At 45.1% G+C, this 17,254-nt stretch overlaps 1 long non-coding RNA gene across 1 annotated transcript; it reads left to right on the top strand.

The window, feature by feature from the left end:
* The first annotated feature begins 14 nt into the window (after nucleotides 1-14).
* On the top strand, nucleotides 15-16,074 carry LOC122918127. Its single transcript, XR_006386558.1, has 3 exons — nucleotides 15-496; nucleotides 848-941; nucleotides 15,949-16,074. It is a non-coding gene; the product is annotated as an uncharacterized LOC122918127 (long non-coding RNA).
* Nucleotides 16,075-17,254: the final 1,180 nt, after the last annotated feature.

Genomic DNA, 17,254 nt, shown 5'->3' with positions numbered 1-17,254 from the left:
CCTGCAGCGACGCCTGCAGGGCCGGCGCTTCCCGCGCTTTCCGTGTGTTCACCCGCTGGGCCAGTTCCGAGTTCGGCCCCCGTCCTCCGACCTAGATGAGGACCTTCCCCCGCGGATAAGAAAGCAAACGCTCTGTCAGTTTGGTTCTATCTTTGCCTTAATTTTCGCCAGCTGCGAATCGTGTCGTAGGCCATCTACTAGAGTCGTCTTAATTTTCTGCGTCTTCCGGAAAAAATGTAAAGTTCTGTGTTGGCTGGTTTTGCGCTTTATTCACTGCTGTTCCCCCGGTTCCTAGCGCAAGGCCCGGTGCGTGCTGGGCTCTCCGTGCGTGTTTGCCGAGTAAATGAAGTTATTGGGAACAATAAGGGAAATACATGGAAGGAAAAAAAAAAGGAAAAGAAAAAGTGTTTTACACCCAGCTCCGGACAAACTTTCACCCGAGAGTCCCCTCCCGCCTGCCCCGTGGATCATGTCCGGTCTTCGGATGTGCGTCTCGGTGGGTTTCTAAAGCTTAATGTAATAATATACATATTTCCCCCTGGCATTGCAGTGTCTTGGTAATCATTGGAACGACGGCTTTTTAAATACCCCAGATAAGACGTGCACAGTAACTTGCTTCCTAACTGTTAGCCTGCTGTGTCCATTTTCTTCCTCTATTAAAAGCAATTCTGTAATAAACTTTATAAAGCTTTTCTTCATTTAGGGAGTATTGCTCTATGCTGGAGCCCCACAGTAGAATTCCTAGTTTAAATGGTAAAGCATATTTATAAGAATCTTGGTGTGTGTTGTCAAATGGTCTCCCAAAGATTGAAACTAATCCTAACAGCTGCGTGTCATTTCTCCGTAGAGGCCACTTCAAGCTGCTTCACTTGTTCCACAAACAGCTACTCTCCTGTGCTGGGAACGCATGTGCCCCGGATTCGCGGAGATGAATGAGGCAGGTAAAGTCTTCCTATCCGTGTCCAAAAACGCTAGAGAAATTTTGGCTTTTTACTTTATTTTATTATTTTTTAAAAAAGATTTTATTTATTTATTTGACAGAGACAGAGATCACAAGTAGGCAGAGAGGCAGGCAGAGAGAGAGGGGGACGCAGGTTCCCCCTGAGCAGAGAGAAGGATATGGGGCTCAATCCCAGCACCCTGAGATCCTGACCTGAGCTGAACGCAGAGGCTTAATCCACTGAGCCACCCAGGGACCCCAAATTTTGGCTTTTTAAAACGTAGTTATCCACTTCTGCTTTTTCATGGCTCCCCACTGTAGACAGAAAGAAAGTGAACCACCAGGTAGGCTAGTAAATGTTTTATTCACTGTCTTACTGAAGACTATACCCCAGGAACAGCTTTTCAAATTGCTTTCAAATTCTCAAATTGCTCAAGAACTGCTCTGAAGCTTGTTACGTGTACAAATCGTGTATATAAAATTATTATATGTACATAAGGGGGAAAAGGGTGCATGTGCTTGCAAGGAGATCTCCAAATACTTGTGCATCACAAGGTATAATTTTTTAGAGTTCTAAAAAGGAAGGTTTACTGATTTCCACACAGAAGTGAGAAAGACCCTTAAGTCATCTTAATACATTATGTTTCTATAATGTCTGATTGTTCAGTGCTCGCTTCGGCAGCACATATAATGTCTGATTGTTCAAAAACATTGTTTGAACACCTCCGTTTAACTGGTTTTCCAGTTCTTGCTGTTCTTGATTTCTCCTTGAGCTCACTTGAGATAGCCATAGAAGGTTGACATTGATCAACCTAAATATTGATCAATCAAAATAAAATAAAATTAAGTTAAATTAAATAAAATTTTAAAAAACAGAGAGGGAGGCAAACCCTAAGACACTCTTAATTCTATGAAACAAACTGATATTTAATTTAATATTGTTGCTGGAAGGGAGGGAGGTGGGGGGTGACATAAGTGGGTGGAGGGCATTAAGGAGGACTTGATGTGACGGGCACTGGGTATTATGTGCAACTGAGGAATCACTAAATTCTACCCCTGAAACTAATACTATACTCTATGTTAACTAAATTGATATTAAATTTTTAAAAACTTATAATTTGCTGATTTACTTTAAAGAAACTAATTCTAAATCTGCTTTTAGTGATACCAGTAGTTACACAATGCATAACTCATACAGACAACTATTAAACAGCTTCAGAGAATGTAGGTTAAAGTAGTTCATAAAGTGCAAAGAATTTTTAAAAAGTGTAAAGAATTCTACAAATGTTACTTTTAGTTTTAAAAAATGCTATTTTTTGGACTATCCCATAGCAATATTCTCTTTCCTGATGGCAGGTTAGTTTTAGGGTAACTAGTAAAATCAACTCAATAGTATATTGGGAACAGACAATATAAAACAAGAGTTTCTATTATTAATATTACACATATCCTTTTACACTTCATTAAAATGAAGTTAAAACATTGATAGTATTTGTACATTGCCTGCTTTTATGCAACTTCTTTCCATGTGCAATTACACAAGCATAACTATACGCAAATATGCCTGTGTACAAACATGAGACAAAGGATAACCCCCCAAAAGTTTATTTTCATACCAGTTCTGTGTGGGTAGCTACAAAAGTCTGGCCTCTGCCTGCTTAATTCTTCCCCATTCTGTATTTTATAAAATGTCAGATTTTTGGCAGTAGGCTTTGATGTTGATGGAGTTGTGAGATGTCTCAGCTCTGGAAATTATATTATTGTTGCTATTATTTTTCACAGATACCATATCTAGGATTTTTAGACCTATTTATAAACCTCTGACTCCTCGTTTATAAATACTTGCTGATTGGCTTTCTTACTCTGTGCATTAGCAGTGGCCCATTAGCCTTCTTCCCAGAGCACTGCCAGCAGCTGTGCGAGCTGGTGTTCCCTTTCGGACATCAGCAGCCCGGCTCTACTGCAAGGACTCTTAGAGTTCAGCCTTAAAATATTGATTTTTTGAAAAATATTTTATTTATTTATTTGACAGACAGAGAGAGATCACAAGTAGGCAGAGAGGCAGGCAGAGAGAGAAGAGGAAGCAGGTTCCTTGCTGAGCAGAGAGCCCCACGCGGGGCTCGATCCCAGGACCCCAGGATCATGACCTGAGCCAAAGGCAGAGGCTTTAACCCACTGAGCCACCCAGGCGCCCCTGATAATATTTTTAGTCACTCTTTTGAATTAACCATTGTAGCATTCACTGTAATTCGTAATACTTATTACGGGTACACTACACTACATGTGGGGTATAATATGTATAGTTGTACATGATGATACACATTGGCTCACACTCACCATATAGGTCTATCCAAATAAAATATGGTCTTCCTAATCTATATCTATATTGAGGTATGGAATTTAATATTGTTAAAGCTTACAGACTAGCATATATTAAATCCAAGTTAAATTTATGGCTGAAAACAATTAGAGAGGCATGTTGCCCTGACACCACATTTATTTATTTTATGTCTGCCAGAAGGAGGTGAAGAGGCTCTTAATCTTTTTTTTTTTTTAATGCCGTGGACATCATTGGCAGTCTGGAAAAGCCTTTGCAGCCCTTCTCAAAATAATCTTCCCACATTCATGAACTACTTAGGGTTATGTTTTAAACAGTTTTATTGGGGACGCCTGGGTGGCTTAGTTGGTTAAGCAGCTGCCTTCAGCTCAGGTCATGATCCTAGCGTCCTGGGATCGAGTCCCACATCGGGCTCCTTGCTCTGCAGGGAGCCTGCTTCTCCCTCTGACTCTGCCTGCCTCTCTGTCTGCCTGTGCTCGCTCTCACTCACGCTCTCTCTCTGACAAATAAATAAATAAAATCTTTAAAAAAATAAATAAATAAACAGTTTTATTGAAACCGTTCTATCCTTGGGTGCCAGATTAAAACCCTCTGAAGCTTTATAGGTACTTAATTTGCTCAGGGTGCTATAACAAAATATTGCAGACTAGGTGGTTTAAACAACAGAAATTTATTTACTCACCGTTCTGGAAGCTAGAAGTCATGATTAAGGTGCCAGCAAATTTGGTTTCTTTGAGGGCTCTGTTCCTGGCTTGTAGATGGCCACCATCTTTCTGTTATCTTCACAAGGCTTTTCTATGCGCATGCGCGCACACATAAGGAAAGAGAGAGCACGAGCGTGGGAGCTCTCTGATGTCTCTCCTTGTAAGGACACTAATCCTGCCGGGTCAGGGCCCCACCCTTATGCCCTCACTTAACCTTAACTACCTCCTTAGAGGCCCCATCTCCAAAACCAGTCACGCTGGGATTTAGGGCTTCGAAATATGAATTTGGGGGTGGGGGAATGCAGATATTCAGTCCAAAATAGTACTACAGGAAGTGAACAACATTTTCCCATTCTCTTTCTCAGAAGTTCTTGGAAATTAAAGTTCTGGACTCTGAGAAATGGAAGACATCTAGGGATTCTAGTAAATGAAAGACACCTAAACAATCTTAAGATTACTGAAAAGTAAACACTGTTTTTACCTATACTTTGCTACTATCATGGTTGACTTGACCAAAGCCTTTTTGCTGGACTTAGTCTCAAAATAGTCTCAGAAGTTAAGGGGTAGAAGGAAGAAGCATGATCTGTGACAGATGGACAATAATTAAGAGCCAGTCAACTGTATAATACTTAACCCTTATAAAATGTAAATAACTCTATAAACATTACCTAGTCTAGTTTTTAAAATCTATTTTTAAAATTATCCTGTAACAATTTTCCTTCTTCCAGTTAGGGGAGTGTGAGTAAAAATAGAAGTATTGTAAAAAACTGAAAGAAATAGAATTAGGACAATCAGAGAGCCCTTCTGTAGCTCAGCTGGTAGAGCAGAGGACTGTAGGGTTGGTGGCTGGAGGTAGGACGATCAGCTGGGACTAGAGGCCCAGTAGAGTTTCTTATTCAGCTTAAAGGGCAGAAGAGGGGCCGAGGTGGACCACAGATTAGCTTCTGCAGACAGAGAGGCAGCCAACCAGGGGCAGAGCCCCTTAGGTCTCCCCAGGATATTTCTGTACCATGCAGGGTCTCTCAGAGCACCTCTTCATTCTTTTGGCCTTTCTCACTCTGACAACCTGACAGCAAGACCCCCTTGGTCTGGTTTCTGTGCTGGTAGAGAGAACACTACAGACAGACTGCAATGAGACCGCACATGGCTCACAGAACTCCCATTAGGGATGAAGTTAGTCTGCACCTATCAGTGGTATTTGCAGCACCCTCCTTTAAACTTTCTAAAATACGAATTATTAAACTGCATGTGTTGGAAAACCACCCCTCCAAACCTCTGTAAGCAGCGAGCCAAACTGAAATTTGGGAAACTTGGCTGAAGCCTTTGGCCACTACTCAGAATGTGGATAAGAGCTTCTTCAGAATGTGGATAAGAGCTTCTCCGGGTGTAGGAAGTATTTTGTGTAGTGATGGGGGTCAAGCATCAGAGGGATCTTCGGCTCTGGGGCCGCCTGGGGACATTCCACACTGCTCGCCGGCACTAGAGTTGCTCATGGCATTCGGCTGATGCTGGATGGAGACCAGACCTCACCCTCTGGAAAGAGGGAAAGCCACAAGGGTGAGCTCAGAAAGACGAATTGTTGTCTGCAGTTGCCCTAAAAAGCCTGACCCTAGGAAAGGAACTTGATAAGTAAATTTTTGGAAGATTTGGCCAGTGCTGATTGTTTGAAATTGATGAGGTGACCTGCTGCCCGGAGTTCTAGCTGCGGTCCTGTCCACCTGCTGGAGTCCTGGGTCCACTGTCTACCTTTGTCAGAAGCAATAACCCCGCTGGGAGTCAGCACGTCCTCCAAAGTCAGGAACTTAGTCTTGCATATCTTTTCTTAGCTTTATGCCTAATTTCTTTAAAAAAATATTGTCACTTTTGTCAAGACATCTTTTTCATATGTTGCATTTACATTTGAAAGCCACCCAGGGCTAGTGGGAGTCAAGGTCAGACCCTCCATTACCAAAGGGAACGGGGCTTTACTAGACCCTGTGCCTGGCTTTCACGGCACTCTTCCCATTTTACTGGTAGGTATGATATTTGCTGTACACTTGGAAAAAAATACCTTTAGTTCCTAGTTTGCTGAAAGTTTTACCATGGATTATGATTGAATACCTCAGTGTGTTTCTGCATATCTATTCAAAGGATTGTATTATTTTTCTCCCTTTTTGGGGGGGGGGGTTGTGGTGATTTGTACCTATTGATTTTTTTCCTGATGTAAAACCGCCCTTGTATTTCTGAGATAAATCCTCCTTGATCGTGATACATTTTAAAAATACACTGTGGCATGTGATTTGATAATATTGTTTAGGATTTTTGCATCTAAGTATAATACTTCTGAATAATATTAATATCGATCTAAAACTTTTGAATACTGCCTTTGTTGGGGCACAAGCATTGCATCATTAAATGAGTTGGGGAGTTTTCCCACTTTTCTGCCTTCCGAAGTAATGTTTAAAAACGGAGAGCAGCTTCTCTGTCGTTTGAAAGTTTGAGAACGTTTGTTTCCCTGTGAAAACATCCGAGCCTGCTCTGGGGGAGAAGAGGCAGATGTTTAGAAAGTCCCAATTGCATGCCCTGATTTTGGGGGTTTCCCGTTTTGTCTTGAGTTAACTTTTGAATACTGATGTGTTTTTTCTGTACACTTTCCCATTTCTTCTAAGTTTTCAACGGAGCCCTGTGCGGCTAGGCCTTTCTGCTGGAGCCCGGGTGGGCTGCGGCGGCGGCCGGGCGTCCCACGGGCGTCCCACCGGCGTCTCGCCTTCTTCGCCGGCCGGTGGACGCAGCGAACACGGTCGCTCTTTTCCCGCCGCAGGCCTAATTCACGGAAGCTTTTTTCCACAGAAAACTCCGCAGGGTCACGTGAGGAAGGAAAGCCCGGGTTGTGGGTTCTCCGGTTTGGGGTCTCGGTTGTTTCACCTCATCTCCATAAGGAGGCAGTTTCGGTTCTCGGATTTTCGAGCCTAATTCGGGCGCCGGGGCTCCTTCGGGCGCTGCGTTGGGCTCTCCGGACCCGGGAGGTCTGGGGTCGGCGCCCCCCAGGCGCCCCCCACCAAGGCGGCCCTAGAGCGGCCTCCCAACGGGAGCCGCTCCCGGGTCGGGCCGGCACTGCCCCTCCGTGTGGAGGTGGTGACCCGACGGCGCGGGGACGCGCAGTGACCCCGCGCAGGTTCCGGTCGCCTAAAGCGGTGAACGGCCGCTCCCGCCCCACCCCCCACCCCGACCCGGGCGGAGGCCGCAGGCAGCGCCGCACGTGGCTGCTGGGCTCTGCCAGGCTCGAGGAGCCCCTGCTGGCGGCGCGGGCCGGGCGGGGCAGTGCGGGCGCCCCGTCAGGGCTCGCGTCTCCGGGAGGCAAAGCCAAGGCTCAGCCGGTCGCCGCCGCGGCCGACGAGTCCCGCAGCCGGCTCAGACCGTGCTTCCCGCCGGGAGGAGACCCCGCCCCGCCCCTCTCCGCTGGCCCCGCCCCGCCCCGCCCCGCTGGTGTGTGCCGACCGGCCACCAGGGGGCGATGTGCCCTCGTCCGTCCTCCGGGACCGCGGCTGCCCTCGCCGAGCGGCGCACCCGGCTCCCCGCCCTCCGGGAGCTCCGAGGGCCCCGGCCGCGGCTCCGGGGGCCGCTTTCCTCCTCGTCCGCGCACCTGCCGGCAGTCCGAAGCGGCCTCCAGGAGCGCTGGGGCCCGGCCCGCTGGGTGCTCGGTTCCGGGGTCGGCGGTGTGCGCAGGGCCACCAGGAGGCCCCCGCCCCGCTGCGCTCAAAGTCACGGCCCGATTCCGCCCAGGGTCGCCACCGACGGGGAGAAACCGGATTGCCACGTTTAGGAGCAATCTGGGGGCCGAAGACCAAAGGGGCTCGGAGCCCCAGGGGTGGTGACGGCCTCGAGAGCTCGCCCAGCCCCGAATGTTTGGGCCCGGAGCGGGGGAGCGCGCCAAGGCCTTTCCCGTCGGACCGAAACCGGCGACGCTGGCAGCCCCCACGGGGAGCTGGCGGGGCTATGCCGGGACCTCCTGCCGTCGGACCAGAGCCCAGGGCGTCCCGCCTGCTCCGCCGCGTGGGCGACGAAGCCCAGGCCCAGGAAGGCTGAGATGCCCTGAGCTAGAAGCGGTGGGGTCGAGACTGGGCCGGGGTCTGCCTGATACGAGCTCGTGAGCTTATCCCTTTCGCCGTGATAATCCTAATCATAAAAGTTAATTCCACCGAGCGTCTAATAGCTGCCAAGGCCTGAGTGGGATGTTTTGTGATGCTTTTTTGTTGTTGTTTAAAGATTTATTTAATGAGGGGCGGGAGGCAGAGAGAGGGAGAGAGAGGGAGCGAGCGCGAGGGCTCGATGACCTCCTGGCCCTGAGATCATGACCAGAGAGGAAATCAGGAGTCAGAGGCTGAACCACGGAGCCACCCAGGCGCCCCTCGTAATGCTGTATTTAAGGCTCACGACAGCCCCGAGAGGAGGTCGGTTGTTTTAGCAGTGCCTTCTATCGCCGTAACGTAGAGGCTGCTTTCAGGCGGCGGACTTGAGCCGCCGAAACGTTAGGAAGCAGAAGGCCGGCTGCCTGCACAGAGCTGAGTGCAAACAGGCCCACTCGGCTCCCCGCCTGGAAATAGCCATAGGCCCTAACCAACCAGTGGCTACTTACAACCCCGCACAGTTACCAAAAAAGGAGAAATTCCATATGTTCCCATAACCCTTCACTCTGCCCTTTAGCTATAGCTCCCGCCACAGCCTCCTGGCAGACACTGTCCTTTCCTGTCCCACCCGCTGTCCCTCTCAATATATTCAGTAAGGTTCTATCTCCTTTGTTCTGCTTCGGGTGAATTTTTTCATCACCCACACCGCCAGCCTCCACGCAGTCAGGTCGCCCCACATAAAGTAGCTTATTATTACCATAGTACTCTCTTTAACCCTCACCACAACCCAATAAGGTAGGTACTATTCTTTCTTTAATCTTTTATCTAAATTCAATTCAGTTAACGGAGCCTGTATTGTCAGTTTCAGGGGTAGAACTCAGTGCTTTATGAGTCACCTACCACACCCAGTGCTCAGTACAAGTGCCTTCCTTAATGCCATTCAACTAGTTACCCCATCTCCTCCCACCCACCTCTCCTCTGTTCCCTAGAGTTCAGCACCTCTTATGGTTTGCCTTCCTCTCTGTTTCTGTCTTATTTTATTTTTCCTTCCCCCATGTTCATCTCTTTGGTTTCTGAAATTCCACCTATGAGTGAAATCATGTATTATTTGTCTTTCTCTGTTGGACTTACCTCACTTAGCATAATACCCTCTAGTTCCATCCATGTCATTACAGATGGCAAGATTTCATTCTTTTTGATGGCTGCATAGTATCCTATTGTGTACATACACCATATTTTCTTTATCCATTCCACTGTGGGTGGACATCTGGGCTCTTTCCATAGTTTGGCTGTTGTGTATATTGCATAGAAGGTGCCCCTTTGAATCACTATGTTTATATCCTTTGGATAAATGCCTAGAAATACAATTGCTGGTTCGTAGGGTGGCTCTATTTTTAACTTTTTGAGAAACCTCCATGCTGTTTTTCAGAATGGCTGCACCTGCTTGCATTCCCACCAACAGTACAGAGAGATTCCTCTTTCTCTGCATCCTCGCCAACATTTGTTGTTTCTTGACTTGTTAATTGCAGCCATTCTGGCGGATGTGAGGTGGTATCTCACTGTGGTTTTGATTTGTATTTCCTTGATGATAAGTGATGTTGAGCATTTTTTCATGTGTCTGTTGGCCATTTATATGTCTTCTCTGGAAAAATGCCTGTTCGTGTCTTCTGCCCATTTCTTGACTGGAGTTTTTGTTTTTTGGGTGTTGAGTTGCATTAAGTTCTCTATAGATTTTGGATACTGGTGAGGTAGGTACTCTCATCATCACTGTTATTTTCAGGGAGAGAAGTTGTCATAAAGGGCTAAGAAACTGGGGCACCTGGGTGGCTCAGTGGGTTAAGTCTCTGTCTCAGCCCAGGTCATGATCTCAGGGTCCTGGGATCGAGCCCCTTATTAGGCTCTCTGCTCAGTGGAGAGCCTGCTTGCCGCCCCCCTGCCCCCTGACCTGCCTGCTGCTCTGCCTACTTGCGACCTCTCTCCCTCTTTCAAATGAATAAAATCTTTAAAAAAAAAAAAAAAAAAGGTTAAGAAACTTGCCTACAGCCACATGGCTAATCACTGGTATTGTCGGAGTTGAGCCCAGGCAGTCCCGCACCTGAGTGTGTACATACACTAGCCACGGTGTTCTAGTGCTCCCCTATTACCCATGCCTCAGGCTCTTCCCAAGGATTTCATCTGAGAAAGCTTAGCAAGGGTGAAAATTCCTGATGCCCTCTAACCGCTATAGCTGATGGCATCCTTCCAACCATCTGTATTACACATAATGCAACCCCCTGGAACCCCATGATTCCTGTGCACTGTGGGGACAGAGGTCATGCATGTCCTGAACCCATGTTGCAAGAGACCCCTCTACACACTGCACTGGCCCCATCACATGCACATCAGCTAGGCTGGGAGATTTCGGCAGAATCGTCTTTCTTTCTCTCTGTTTTGTGTTTTGCACAAATTGATGCCTGGGTTTATTGCCTACCTGCCCCCCCCGCCCCCATTACCAAGTGTAATGAAGAGTCCAAACCTAGAAAATAATATGCGAAGGGTTGACTCCAGTCCAGGAGCACGAGGCAGGTCCACCCAGTCTTCTCCCACATGGAAGTAGGATACCATGATTTCTACGTGTTGTTTGAAAGAAACTTTGTGGTATTGTATCTGTATGGTAGAGCCTGATCCAGTCGGCTTTACTCTTACTGTTCCCAGTAGGGTTCTAGAGGCTTGAGACTTCAAAACCAAAAGCAAACAACTAAAACAAGCAAATAAAAAATGCCGGAAGTGTGCCTTTTGCTACCTCTCCATCATTATGATCTGTAGAGACTCTATGATTTTAAATTTGTGTGTGGAGAAGGTTATAGCCATGAAATCTGGCTGCTCCTATGACCAGTGACTTTGAGGGCTGGCTGCCTAATTCCATAAGGGCAGGAACTGGGGGTCAGTTCTCTACCAGCTAGGAGGGACTGATGAGCAACCCCACACCCCAAAGTACCTACTATATCGCTGGGTGGCTGGGATGACCTTGTGTTCTAATGCCAGCACACCCAGCTTCTGATCAGATATTAATGTTAATAAAAATTTACCAAGCACTTACGATGTCCACACAAATTACGCTAATGTCCAACCTAATTCCGTGGCTTCCATGTCATGTAGGGGATTCCTAGGAACCAACCAGTCCAGGACAACGGAATTAATTCCAGTTGCTAACTCTGGGGAGCCCAGTGGGGCCTATGGGAGACATGAAGGCTATCTACCCTCCATTTCTGGGACCTGATATGGCCAAAGATTACTGGAATTTGCTTTCTCTGACAGAGAATTATTTCTGTTTAATTTGCCTGTCCCAATAGAACTTCAATAAAAGTAGTTTCTCAACTTTGGTGTTAGAACCACCTGGGGAGATTTTCAGTACCACCACACCCAGGCCACCCTCCAGACTGATTAAAATAGAATGTCTGAGGAATGAAACCAGGTATTGGTATTTTTCAAAGTTCCCCCCATCCCTCACCCAGGTAATGTCAGTGTACATCCATTCTTCATAATTTTCCTCCTGAAAGTGACTTACAGTGCAGGGCACCTATAGGACTTTTTAGGGCAGAGGCCTATGGGCACGAACCGCAAATGTTCCTGGAGAGAGTATGCTGATCTGATTGAATTTAAAAAGGCAAGTTCCAATATGTTTGCTATAGGTCAAATCAGATATCAGTTTTATAGGGTCACTTAATACAAAGGATTTAGACGTGGTGAGGGCATTCCAGGATGGAGGTAAATCAGCCTCTGTCATATGATGGAGGTTGAACTTGGTCCTTGGCCCCAAATAGCTATAAGCTGCCCTTTGGTTACCCTTGAACTTTAAGAAAATACACACCTAACGTGAAAATCTTGTTTGAGCTATGCTATGGGATCAGGGAAGAGTCTAAGAGTGGGCTGGTAAAAGAGCAGCAATGACCTTGTCTAGGACGACACGGTGGCTGGGCACTGCAGGAGAAAGTCAGCAGTAGCATGAACAGAGATCACAGGCAGGACAAGGGCCAGCGTCCAGAGCCCATGGGGGCAGAAATATGGTGATGTCAGAGACTGACTAGCACCTGGGTGAATCTCCCTGCCCTGGAGACTGCCCAAGTCCCCATCACCACTGAGAGTGAGGCTGGAGGTTCTATATGAAAGGCGGGGCGGGGGGGGGGGAGAGATGGGCAAAGAGGCATTAGAATTCGGACATTGATAATAGTCTGTACCGATGAGCAGATGAAGGCTACCGCATATTGGCATAATCTAATAGTTCAGGAGTGTACCTCAAGCCCTACTCCAATTTCCCGTTAACACAGAGCCCCATTCCCAACATATGTAAGTTCTCTTTGGCCTTAAGTGCTGGCTAGACATCTTTTTGGTTGCTGCAGGGAAGAAAGTATAGGAGTGTTTTCTCCCAACAAGGTATCCTGGGGAGCAGAGCTCTAAGACACCATATGCAATATGTATTATATTAGATAGTATATCTAATATAATTGTATCATATATTATATATTATATTAGATAGTAACTTTTTGAATAAAAGGCTGTTCCCTGGCCAGTGCATTCATGAGTAGCAATGACCAAATAAAACTTGCACTTGTCATAATCCATGTTATTGTTGAACTATTTGCCTCTAGCACCCCAGAAATAAAACAATCGGGGGGAAAAATAACCTCTACTGAGAGAAACAGTGTCATTTTGAAACAACTGTAACATTCCTATTTACCTTTTTCAAAATCTTTGCCAGCAGAGTCACACTATCCCTCTAGTCATAATTTCAAGCACGTTGTCTCCATAGTGATGATTCAGGCTCCCGTTGCCATGGCGATCATTCTATGACTTCCATCAATCCTTCCCCTCCTTCCCGTTACCGTCATCAATTCTGCAATCCAGGCCCTTACTCTGTCTTCAGTACCTAACACTGGACCTGACAAATAATAGGTGGTCAGTGTATTAAAATAGCTCTTACCTGATATGTCCATCTCCAGGCTTTGTCCTGTGGGGTTTTATGCTTTATCTTCTTTTTCTTTTCCTTTACTGGGATGTTTAAATTGCCAAACCAAATACATCCTCATTTTAGACAACTCAAACAATATAGATGCCTGCAAAGTTAAAGTAAACATTCCTCTCCTTACCAAAATAAATTCTGGCTGGGTCAAAGATTTAAACATTAAAAAAAACTATAAAAGTTCTAGAAGAATTTATAATCTGTGATCAGTAAGATCGTTTTCAGCCAGAACAAACTCCAGAAGCCATCCAGAAACAAAATTACTATATTTGACCATGTAAACATTTCTAAAGCTGCGTTGGGGAAGATGCCATAAACAAAGCTAAAAGACTAATGAAAAACTGGGGAATGTATTTATAAAGAAAATGGTTAAAAGTTAAACTTCCTTAGTTATCAAGGAGTTTATAGGAATCAGTATGAAAAAGATGACCAAGCCAGGAGAAAAATGGTCAAAAGAAACTAATGTTTGCAGAAAAAAGGAGCAATAATCAGAAGGCAAATGACAAGGTGTACAGTGTCACTCATAATTAAATAAGTGCAAATAAGCTACAGTGAATAAAGATATGAGATTGTTTCACTCATCTGACTGCCAAATATCGATGTTTAGTGAGGATTACTTCTGCAGGACTGAGGAGAAAATGAGCATTCTCATAAATTGTTGGGGAAAAATGGCCATTAGTGCATTTTTTCTGGAGGATACTTGGAGAAGTATCTGTCAGAACTAAAAATGCCCATCTCCTTTTACTATTAATCCTTCTGCCTTAAAGTTACCCAATATATATAGTTGCAAATGTTTAGCAAAATGTATGTACTAGACTGTTTATTGCTACATTGCTTTGAGGCAGCAAAAGATTGGAAACATTCACTATTCAAAAATAGGAGTCAAGTCAACAAAATTGCAGTAAATCCATATGATGAATAAGGATGCTGCTAAGAAAAGAATAAAATAGTTATATATCCTCAAGGATCAAAACAGTAAGTTGCAGAACACTGTGTAACATTTTTACGAGAATAGACAGATATTATGTGTGTGTGTATCTATATCTATATCTATATCTATATCTATGACATGAGTATGTGCATTAAAATATTTTTGGCAATAAATGACAAGAAACAGTTATCAGTGGGATGTGAACTGGTGTGAAGAAAAGGAAAGAAACTCACTTTCATTTTATATCTTTTACTTGATACATTTTCTGTCTTATATATGTTTCATATATGACATTTTAAAAACTGACAGCAGGAGTTTCCTTTTCTCTACTCCAACTGCAATACCCAGAGATACTTTTTATATTCCATATTTTTTTCTCTGTGTAGACAAGAAAGATACAAATATGCTTTTTTGCATATGCACAATTACAGGGTTTTGTTCTTACCCAAATGGGATCTATATAGTTCTGCAATTTGTTTTTCTTAATTTATATGTCATTCACATCCTTCCATGTAAAGACATACTGCATAAAATTTCGTAGCTAAGTAGCTGCCCACACTGTCTGATTCATTGATTGAGCCCATGTGCTTTAAACACCAAACAGATGCCAGGCCTGCAGCCAGGCAATTGAGGAGGCAACATTGAATCAAACACAGTCCCAGAGGAGATGAATGAGTAAACGCCTGTGGTCAGGGTGTTCAGGGCAATGAGGACCTACCTCACCCAGTTTGGTGTTCAGCAGACCTCCCAGCCTGGGAGAGTGTAGAAGTCTGTGTTTTCCTCAAGCACCATGGAAGTGCATGGACAGAATTGTCTTCATTCTATGGTGTGTGTGTGTGTGTGTGTGTGTGTGTGTGTGTAGACTTTCTTACAGCAGACTTAGGTTCACAGCAAAACTGAGCAGAATATACTGTTTCCAAATACTCCTTGCCCCCAACTGTACAAAATGCAGTTGGGGCATCAGAGAGGTACGTTTGTAACACAGTGTACTTGCCTTATTATCCAAGGTCCCTAGTTGACATTAGGGTTCACCCTTAGTGTCGTACATCCTGTGGCTTTTGAGAAATGTATGATGACACACATCCATCATTACGGTGCTATACAGAAGAGTTTCGCTGCCTTCAAAATCCTCCGTGGGCTGCCCATTCAACCCCTCCCTACCTCCTAATGCCCGGCAAGCCTTGACCTTTCTGCTGTCTTCACAGTTTTGCCTTTTCCAGAATGTTATGTAATAGGGATCTACGGTATGTAGCGTTTTTGGATTGGCTTCTTTCGTTTAGAAATATGCATTCAAGTTCCTAAATACCTTCCCATGGCTTGCTAGCTCATTTCTTGTTAGCGCTGAATGATACTCCGAATGATACTCCATTGTCTGGATGTGTTTACTTATCCATTCCCCTGCCACAGTATATCTTGGTTGTGTCCAAGTTTTGACAATTATGAATAAAGCTGCTGGAAATATCCATGTGGAGATTTTTGTGTGAAAATAAGTTTTCCGTTCCTTTGGGTAAATACCAAAGAGTACAACCATCGGGTTATATGGTAAGATTATGTTTAGTTTTGTAAAGAAAATCAAACTTCAAAAGTGGCACAGTGCCACCTTTTTTTGAAATGACCTAGTCCCACCCCGAGTGCTCCCTACATGAGGTGTGCCTTCAGAGACTCTAGAAAACTTTCCCGCTTGACCAATGTTTTCTCTCTAACTGAAGATGTCTCTCCCTCTGCCCTTATGTGTCATCTTCTTGGTTTGAGACTTTGAGCTCTGTCAAAATGCAAACCCCTAGATGATTAGTAACAATTTTCATTGTCATCTATTAGCTGTACCTTGACGAGGAATAAACATTCTGAAAGTGTTTTGATAAAGCAACATGGAGGGGAGGTTAAGGGGAAGAACAGTGTCCATAACTGGTCCATATCCTTCCTCTCCTAGGCGTGTTTGCTGTATCCGGGGAGAGATCTGTCCAATCTAATAAGTGGGGAAGGAACTCACGGTGAAGAGGAGGAGTTCATGTCCTTGGGGAGCTCATCACCCGGCATGTACGAACAACTTCGATGTAACATGGTAAGTTCTATAATTGCAAAAAACCATGTATCATTGATTTTCAAATCGTCTGCCTAGCTGTCAGTGAAAGTGTCAAATCATATGTGGCCGGCTCTGAGGCAGAAAACACAGTTTGCGCTAACAGAGCAATAAAAACACCACAAAAGTTCAGTGGTGGGGCACCTGGGTGGCTCAGTCAGTTAGGCGTCTGCCTTTGGCTCTAATTGCCATCCCAGGGTCCTGGGATCGAGTCTCACATCGGGCTCCCTGCTCTGTGGAGAGCCTGCTTCTCCCCCTCCCTCTGCCTCTCTCTCTCTCTGTCTCTTACGAATAAATAAGTAAAATCTTAAAAAAAAAAATAAAAGTTCAGTGGTGAGCATGACTGACTCAGCCTGGAGGTTCTGAGAAGTCTTCACACGGGAGAAGTCTTCTGAGAAGTCTTCACACGGGTGGCAAAATATGCCACCATATGCATGACTTTTCCTAGCACGGGGAGAGACAGAGCTTTTAAAGCAGACAGGTCAGTGTGTGCAAAGGTGTCGAAGTGGGAACGAGTGTGGTCTGCTTGGAGAGAGAACAAGTGGTTCAGGGTAGTGGGAGGAGAAGTCCGCTGGGGGCGGGAAAGGGCGTTGGTAGGAGAAAGGATTAAATGTGGCAGCATGTGAAGGACTTTCACGTGGAATTTCACATGGAAATTGACCTGGTCCAGTAGGCCTGTGCTGTCCAGTCGGAGAGCCACTGACCACATGTGGCCCTTGAGTACATGAAATGTGGCTAGAGCAACTGAGGGGCAGAATTTTTTTAATTTATAAATGAAAACGGTCTAAAATAAATGGCGGTAGGTTGCATGTTGATTATATTTTAGATATGCTGGTTTAAATTAAAATTAATTTCACTTATTTCATTTTACTTTTAAAAATGAGGGCAGGGGTGCCTGGGTAGCTCAGTGGGTTGAGGCTCTAACTCGTGATTTTGGCTCAGGACACGATCTCAGTTATCATGAGATCAAGCCCTGAGCCAGGATCCTTTCTCAGCACAGTGTCTGCTTAGACTTTCTCTCCCTCTCCCTCTAGCCCTCTCCCGTCTCCTCCAACTCTATTTCAAATAAATAAATAAATCTTTTTTGAAAATGAGGCTACTAGAACCTTTAAAATTACATATCCAGCTCATGTAATATTTATTTTGGACAGGGTTG

This window comes from Neovison vison, chromosome 10, assembly GCF_020171115.1.
Source record: "Neovison vison isolate M4711 chromosome 10, ASM_NN_V1, whole genome shotgun sequence".
In the NCBI taxonomy this organism is placed as follows: Eukaryota; Metazoa; Chordata; class Mammalia; order Carnivora; family Mustelidae; genus Neogale; species Neogale vison.
The sequence above is the reverse complement of the archived record's forward strand: the minus strand, read 5'-3'. Positions and strand labels throughout refer to the sequence as shown.